Source organism: Triticum dicoccoides, chromosome 2A (genome assembly GCF_002162155.2).
Source record: "Triticum dicoccoides isolate Atlit2015 ecotype Zavitan chromosome 2A, WEW_v2.0, whole genome shotgun sequence".
In the NCBI taxonomy this organism is placed as follows: Eukaryota; Viridiplantae; Streptophyta; class Magnoliopsida; order Poales; family Poaceae; genus Triticum; species Triticum dicoccoides.
The window spans coordinates 12,371,464-12,380,229 of NC_041382.1; the positions used below are offsets into that span (position 1 = coordinate 12,371,464).

An 8,766-nucleotide genomic window follows, 5' to 3' on the forward strand; every position below is an offset into this window, starting at 1 on the left:
CACCTCTCGCGAAAGCAAAACCGTGACTCTCGTGAAAGGAAAAAAAGAAAACGCGTTTTTTCGCGTAATTTTTTTGTCGAAATATTTTTTGGTCGCAAAGCTAAGGAAGACCGGTGGAAAATCAAAACGTCGAAAAAACCCAAAAAAACTGTTTAAATAGCCGAAAACGCATGCGAAAAAAAAACAAAATCCGGAGGAGCGCCCAGAGCAGGACACATGGCAAATGGCTGAGAGTGCGCTAAGTGGCGCTGATCGTTGCGAGGCTCCTGAAGGACCGCTCGTTAACTAATGGCTCCCAGAAGTCACTCACGAACAACTCCCTAAATTCTTCGTGAAAAGAAACTCCCTAAATTCTTTCCTTCACTATCCGAGAAACACGCCGCCATCTCATCGTCTTCCTCCTGTTCTCCATCTTCTCTAAATCCAATTGATTGCCCAACCCAAGTCCCCAAACTAATCAATGGATTTTCTGTTGTACTCACACGCCAATGCATTTCTTTGCATCCAATAAATACTCTCAGGCCTTGTTTGTTTGCGTTGGTTTCAGGGGGACTAAAGGGGATTGTGAGGGATTAAATCCCCTATGAGTCAAATTACTCCCAAATCCCCTTCAAAATTCACCAATCCCCTTAGGGAAGGGATTAAGAGCATCTCTAGCAGATCCCGTAAAAGAGGCCACCCGGAATAATAACCACCGATTTAGCAGACGAATAAGTTTTTTCCGCCCGAATAGATCCCGCAAAATAGGCCATCCTGTAAATTATTTCTGTGCCGTATTTAGACCATATTTGCTAATGAAATTTACACTCACGGCACAGGATAGGCATGGAAGTATTTTTTAGCGTATTATAAAACGTATGGGCCCATTATATGCAGTTCACACAAGGGCCTGTAGAATGCCATGGCCGGCTCGGGGTGAAAATAAAGTTGACAAAGTGTTCATGCAAAACTCAAACACTCACCACGAGCTTACCATGTCCGTTTCCACGAACTCACATGCTCGACAATCGACACGATCGCCAACGACACAGAACGTGCATGGAGCAAGCGGTCCCGGCCGGGCTTTGCTGAGGCAACCCACTAATCTAAAGCTAATCTCTTGGACTTGCAGGCAAGCGGTCACTACCTAGAGATCCAGAATTGAGGGCGTTTCTTTGGCAAATGAACCATGCTGCCCTGTAACTAAGTTCAAATACATCTCTGGGAGATGCTTAGCAAGCAGCACTAACTACGACGAAGTAGGCAGCAAGCATAGAACAGCCTGGTCAAATGAAGTTGTGAAGACTTGGCACATATAGAACAGCCTAGAATCTTGTTCTTATAGAGTTCTTTTTAAGAGAAGTTAGCTTACTGACACCGGCATTGCCTCCCAGCTTCACTTTCTAATACCACAGTTCGCCTTCTGGCTCTAGCCCCAGAATCAGCATTGCCTCTACTTTCACAACCCATCCACACCAGCAGAGACCACTAGCTAATGGAGGCCACGGTGCTAAGTATTGGCAATTCCGTGCTGAATGGAGCGCTTAGCTACGCCAAATCTGCTATGGCAGAGGAGGTGGCTTTGCAGCTCGGAGTGCAGGGTGATCAGGCTTTTATCACGGACGAGCTTGAGATGATGCAAGCTTTCCTGGAGGCCGCACACGAGGAGCGAGACCAGGGTGAAACAACTCTGCGACGTTGCCTACGATGTTGAGGACTCCCTCCAGGTAATTATAAGAGTGAATATATGTGGGTTAAAATTTTCGCATCCCTTAGCATGTTGGTGCAAAATCCCGTTAATTTTTTCTTCTTAATTATCTGCATTTCTTGGTCAGAAAAATATGGACATGAGTGCTGCATAGTTTTTTGCTATCCAAAATGACATGCAATATTTCTTGCAAAAAATGATATGCAATATGAAGCTCCACACTATTCAGCCATAAGAACCAAACATAGGTATTGAAATATCATAAATTAGTTGGTTATATCTCTTAGCTTAAGTTCAACTTATGCTTTGATAGTGAAACAAATAAGAAAATGCATGGCTGGTGATAGCTCTCAGATGATAAAACTATCACGAATGTCTTGCTCAGTTAATTTCATGAGCTATAAATATGTATGTCCTAGTTTTCATGATCAGTCTAATGCAGTTTCGTCAATATTGAGTTGGTATTTGATCCAATGATATCCTTACCTTCAGGATTTCGCTGTTCGTATTGAAAATTATTCCCGGTGGCGCCACTACTGGAATCGGCCTATACGACGAGTGCCACGGACACTCGGCAAAGGACCAATAACCGCCGACAACACCTTTTCCAAGAGTTGCACTCGGCAAAGGCCACCCAGCGTACGCCTCTCAGACAAACATGAATTTGCCAAAAGCCAGGACACAGGCACTCGGCAAAGAGTTTGCCGAGAGCCAAACAGTACCACTCGGCAATATAAAGTAGCTAACAGACAACAGAATGGAACAACGGTTACCACGTGGCGCAGCTTTGCCGAGAGGCACTCTCGGCAAAGAGAGCCAATTGGGAAGTGCCACGTGTCTAGCTTCTGACATGTGGGTCCCCGTAACAGGCCGATGGAGATCTCTGCCGAGAGCCACTCTCGGCAAAGAGAGCCAGTAGGAAAGTGCCATCTAGCTCCTGACATGTGGGTCCTCAATTATAGGCTGAGGGCCATCTTAGCCGAGAGCTACTCTCGGCAAAGGGAGCCAATAGGAAGGCGCCACATGTCCAGCTTGACATGTGGGTCCACCATAACAGGCCAAGGGCCATCTTTGCGGAGAGCCACTCTCGACAAAGGGAGCCAATAGGAAAGTGCCACGTGTCCATCTCCTAACATGTGGGTCCGCAATAATAGGCCGAGGGCCTTCTTTGCCGAGAGGCACTCTCAGCAAAGAGAGCCAATTGGAAAGGGCCTCGTCAGTTGTCCTGAAAGCCGAGTCGGTTCTTTGCCGAGAGGCCTCTCGGCAAAGAGAGCCAATAGGAAAGGGCCACGTCACTTGTCCTAAAAGCCGAGTCCTGCTTTACCGAGAGGCCTCTTGGTAAGATTTCAGGAGCCACTATAGGTTGTTACCCTTTTTCGACAGTCCTCTCGATAAAGGTGGCAGGTTCTGCTGGTTCGTACTCTTTACTGAGAGGCCTCTCGGTAAAAGTTGTATCTTGGTCTAGTTTCACAGTTTTTGCCGAGAGGCCCTCTCGGTAATGTTTTGCCCAACAGCCTTTTTTGCATTTTTGTTTCTTTCCTGTAGAAAAACATATACATAAGCAACATATAGTGGCTCACACATAGAACATGTCACATATAGGCGTCAATGAACAAAACAAGCAATGATTCTCAAGAACACCCCACATAAAAAACAATAGTGCATAAAAGGTGCAATAGTTTTCAAGCACACTCGACTAGTACAAGTTTACAAGTCTCAAGATCACACAAGATGCAATAGTTCTCAAGCACATACAAGGAATAATTTCAAACACAACATAACATGAAGTTCACGTGGTTTTGGAGATCGGAGTGGTAACATCAACATTAGGAGGCGTCATTCCGTTTGCTTCCCCAACTCTAGCAACTTGAGGTGGAACAACCGGAACATTGTTCGACCCTTGTGATGGATTGAGCTGTGATGGATTGACCCAATAATAAGATGAATGCATATGGTAATGCCGAAAATGGTGATAGAAATAGTTTGAACGAAACTCACAATGTTCCACTCTGGCGTCGGTGGCATCTCTGGCACTGGTTTGCTTTGCATAGAATAAAGGTTGACCACCATATGTTGTAAAGACTTCACAAGATCATCTTGTGCCTTTAGCTTAACCCGGTCTTCATCTCGTTCTTTTTGGGTGTCATTCAGCCGAGTCTACGATATGGCAATGCAAATGTCATTCATGTTGAAATGCAAACATGCAGGACTATGAAGGATCAATGAAGAAGCACTAATCCGAATATCCACAATAATGGCCACGGGTATATGGCACGCAACGCTCAGTGGTAGGAGTAGAGCCAGTACTCATAGCACGGAGCATGTTGACTCTCGGAAGGGAGGAGGTTATGAAAATATCGACGTGAACCACCATCCGGCCATTTGGTCTACCGCCTGCCGCGGCAATGGCCACAAGAGGGTCAAACGAAAACACGTGAGGATCAACCTCTTGCCCGTACATCTCCTTCAATTTTTTGGTGTAGTTTTCCCCATCTGACCGGGCTTTAGAGCTGATCCAGTCCCTCTCCAGGTGGAGAAGGCGCTTGTCCTTGTTGTCTTTGGTATGTTTGATGATCCATGCCTCGAAGTAAGAGATATCCTTGCCAGTGTCTTCTTTCTACAAAAGAAAGCGATCCAAGCAATCAAGCGAATGCTCACAAATGAAACAGAACATGATGAAGAGAAAAGGATGTTGTTGCCTGCATATTTGGGGACGGCACATGGGATGATGAGGTTGCCTTGACGGTGTCGTGGACAGCCCATCAACTTACGCCATTCAGCTATTACCATGTGTTCATCCTGCCACCCTGGATCTGTCCATCGTTCAACGATCTTCTCCTAGCACGGACGTTTGTCAGCGCACCACCAAGGAATCACCTATAATAAGTAAACAAATACATCTTAGTAAGGAATCTAATTTGCGGTAATGTAAGGAATAGCAAGCATCCATCATAACTTGCCTTGAAGTAATTGTCCCATGAAAGATGCTTCCCCCGAGCATCCATTTTGGAAATCCTCTTGTTGAGATAATCCTCTTGATACTTGACCACTAACTAGACACGCTCCTCATAGTACATGTCATGGACTAGTTTCTTGGCAATATTCTCAACCAGCACATTTGCGTGATCCTTCTCACCATCTACGCATGTAAAGAAATCCTACAAACATGCATACATGTGAGAAGGGTAGAATCATGACTATGGCAAATTTAAACCTTTTGGTATTGACATTGCGATGTTTGAAAGGACTTACCAGGAAATCTTTGACCACTCGCAAAGCTCCTGTTCTCCATCTTCTCTAAATCCAATTGATTGCCCAACCCATGTCCCCAAACTAATCAATGGATTTTCAGTTGTACTCACACTGCAATGCATTTCTTTGCATAATATAAATACTCCTAGGCCTTGTTTGTTTGCTTTACTTTGAGGGGGTTTAAAGTGTATTGTGAGGCATTAAATTCCCTGTAAGTCAATCTTAAAAGAACAGTTCGCCTTCTGGCTCAACACACAGCATCAGTATTGCCTCTACAATCACAACCATCCACTGAAGCAGACCACTAGCTAATGGAGGCCACGGTGCTAAGCATTGGCAAGTCCGTGCTGAATGGAGCACTTAGCTACGCCAAATCTGCTGTGGCAGAGGAGGTGGCTTTGCAGGTCGGAGTCCAGGGTGATCAGGCTTTTATCACGGACGAGCTTGAGATGATGCAAGCTTTCCTGGAGGCAGCACATGAGGAGCGAGATGACCACAAGTTGGTCAAGACCTGGGTGAAGCAAGTCCGCGACGTTGCCTATGATGTTGAGGACTCCCTCCAGGTAGATATAAGAGTGAATATATGTGGGTTAAAATTTTCGCATCCCTTAGCATGTTGCTGAAAAATCCTGTTAATTTTTTCTTCTTAATTACTTGCATTTTTTGGGCATAAAAATATGGGTTAGTTGCTATCCAAAATATTATGGATTATGTAGCTGCAAAGTATTCTGACATAGGAACAAACGTATGTATTAGTTTTTTTAGAATAAAATATCCTAATTAGTGGTGATAGATCTTAGCTTAACATCAACTTATGCTCTGTTAGTGACACAAATAGATAAAATGCATGGCTGGTGATAGCTCTTAGATGATAAAACTATCATGAATGTTTTGCCCGGTTACTTTCATCAGCCATAAATATATATGTACTGGATGCATCATGTCCTAGTTTAGTATTCCATTTAAATATCTTGAGATGAATGCAGTTTCGTCAGTATTCAGTTGGTATTTGATCCATTGATATCCTTACCTTCAGGATTTCGCTGTTCGTATTGAAAAATATTCCTGGTGGCACATTCGCACGCTGCTAGACCGGCGCCGTGTGGCCAAGGAGATGAAGGATCTGAGAGTTAAAGTGGAGGATGTGAGCCAAAGGAACGTGCGCTACCGCCTCATCAGGCGCTCTGGCTCCAATCCTACCTCCAATGATGAACAGGCTATCATCAGCACCGAAGTACAACTTCAGATCGCTGAGGCTACGCGTGCTGCACTGCAGGACAAGAAAAAGGTGAATCTGGTCAAACTGATCACTCGAGATGAAAAAGTTCCTAGTGCCATTGCAGTGTGGGGAGCAAGCAGCAATGTTGGGGTCGCGTCCATTATTAGGGATGCCTACAATAATCAAGATGTAAAAGCCAAATTTGAGTGCCGAGCCTGGATAAGGCTCACACATCCCTTTAATCCAAATGACTTCTTTGCAAGCTTGGTGAGGCAGTTTTATGGGTAGTCATGCAAAGACAATCTTAAAAGAACAGGGGTGCAGGTTTTGAAGCAGATGGAAGCACATGATAATTTGGTTGATGATTTCAATCAGTTTGTGACGGACAATAGATATCTGGTTGTTATTAATGATGTCTGTACTATAGAAGAGTGGGATTGGATCAAAACATACTTCCCGAACAACAAAGGAAGCCAAATTATTGTGTCCACTCAGACTTTTGAAGTTGCAAGTTTATGCACTGAGCAGCCTTACATGCTATCTGATATAGAGCAGAACTGGTCAATCGACAAGGAATTTTTTGCCTTCTATAAGAAGGTAAACATCCTCTTCCTCAAAATGAGCGAATTGTGAACATGCATAATTGCTGGATAAATTGATGCTGCGATATATATACTTGTTACATTTAATGGATAGTTCTTTTCATTTGTAAAACCAACTAGATCCATTGTAAAAAAGTACTATGTTTATGATAAGTACGCACAATTACAATCGGCTTTGACCAGGCAAAAAGTGTAAGCCATGTACATCCTTATATATTTCTCTGTTTTGGTGATGAAATTCATAGGTTTCTTTTCCATATATTTTGGAACGGATGCAGTACTTCTTTCAGATGGCCACGTTGATCTATGACTATTGTGCTCGTCAAAAGTACAATTAGTTTTGTCGGCATGAAACTTCTCTACTTTGACCAAATTTACAGAGAAATATAACAAATCATATCATTTTACTCATCGTAAAAAAATTATATTTTATTTATTTGGTATTTTATATATTGATATATTTTGCTATGAAATTGGTCAAACATGGAAATGTTTGTCTTCCAGAAAAAGTTATACATCTTACATTTTAAACGGAAAAAGTAGTGCAGATTGCTAGAAATATTATCATGCATTGGAAACTAGAACTTAATGCAAATATAAATGCATCTTGGCAAGAAGTATGCCCCCTAAGTGTTTCTTGGTGTTCAGGTGGACGCTGGAACCCAAGAGGAGGACAAGGCTGGATCCACTTCAACTGAACCTGAGAAGCTCACTCCTGCCTGTGCAATGGCTGCTGCTTTGGTGGAAGGTGAACTCATTGACCGAGTGGCAGCAAAAGCTAAACTTATGGACTTAATTACTCCTGTGAGTAATCCAGGTGGTGAGGTGATTGCCATTTATGGAATGGGTGGACTTGGAAAAACAACTCTTGTGAGAAGCATCTACCAACAAGAACCTGGTGGCAGGTTTCAGAGGTGCGCCTGGTTAACAGTGTCACGTTCTTTCACCGAGAAGGAATTTATGGGGGACTTACTCCAGCAATTGCTAAGCAATAATGAAGATAAAAGGGGATTTGTCTCTGGCTCTGGCTTTGGCTCTGGCTCTGGCAAGGAGCCAATTGTCCAGTTGGCAGAGATTTTACTTGAACATAAATGCCTCATCGTTTTGGACGATCTGTGGTCTGTTGGGAAATGGCAGTGGATAATGAAGCTCCTGCCGCCACCAAGAAATGATGGTCGTAACCGGATCATTGTTACCACACGAGAACTGAATATTGCTGAAATGTGTTCTTCCAGAAAGGAGAATATATACAATCTTGAACTCCTAAATGAAACGGACGCTCGTAAGCTATTTCAAAAGAAGGTACGACCACAAACCATTGAACTAGTAAAAGTACTGGTTTCAGCTAATTTAGCTTCTCATTTTCTGTTCAACATGTCTCTTTGCATAAAATACCTTCTAGTCACATTGTTTAACTTCTCTGTACTTAAATCATCTACGAATAATTGTGTAAATATTTATTTTTTATTCCAAGAAAGAAGCTAAACATATATGAATTATGTTGCACATTTTTTATTAAGTGACACAGGCTCAAATTAAGAATATAAAGCAGGCTCAAACACCTAACTAAACTTGCCTTATTACCTCATGGTCACGGATTGACACTGCAACGGGCGCCATAGGAATACATAAATGAAAGGACATAGGCGACGTGCTTTGTGGTACCCAAGTCGATTCGGCGAGCTAGAACCTCCATCTGTATACAAACACACTTGTCCATGGATTAAAACTATGCCATAGGCGATAACATACCTACTCCTTCGTCCCAAGTACTTATGGTTCCAGATTTTTCTGAAGTCAAACTTCTATTAACATTCATAATACAGAATAAATATACTATAAACACATAATTCATAATCAGTCTGGTCGAATGAGACTATTTGGTGTTGTAGAATTTGGTATGCTTTTGTACAGAGTTAGTCAAACTTGGCGAAGTTTTATTTGGTGTTGCCGAGTACTTTAGACTGAGAGTAAGTATACAAGAAAAATCAAATAAAACTGCCAAT

General features: G+C 42.8%; 1 pseudogene; it reads left to right on the plus strand.

Moving 5' to 3' along the window:
- Positions 1-5,250: 5,250 nt before the first annotated feature.
- LOC119357408 overlaps positions 5,251-8,766 on the plus strand; it is a 30,255-nt pseudogene continuing 26,739 nt past the window's right edge.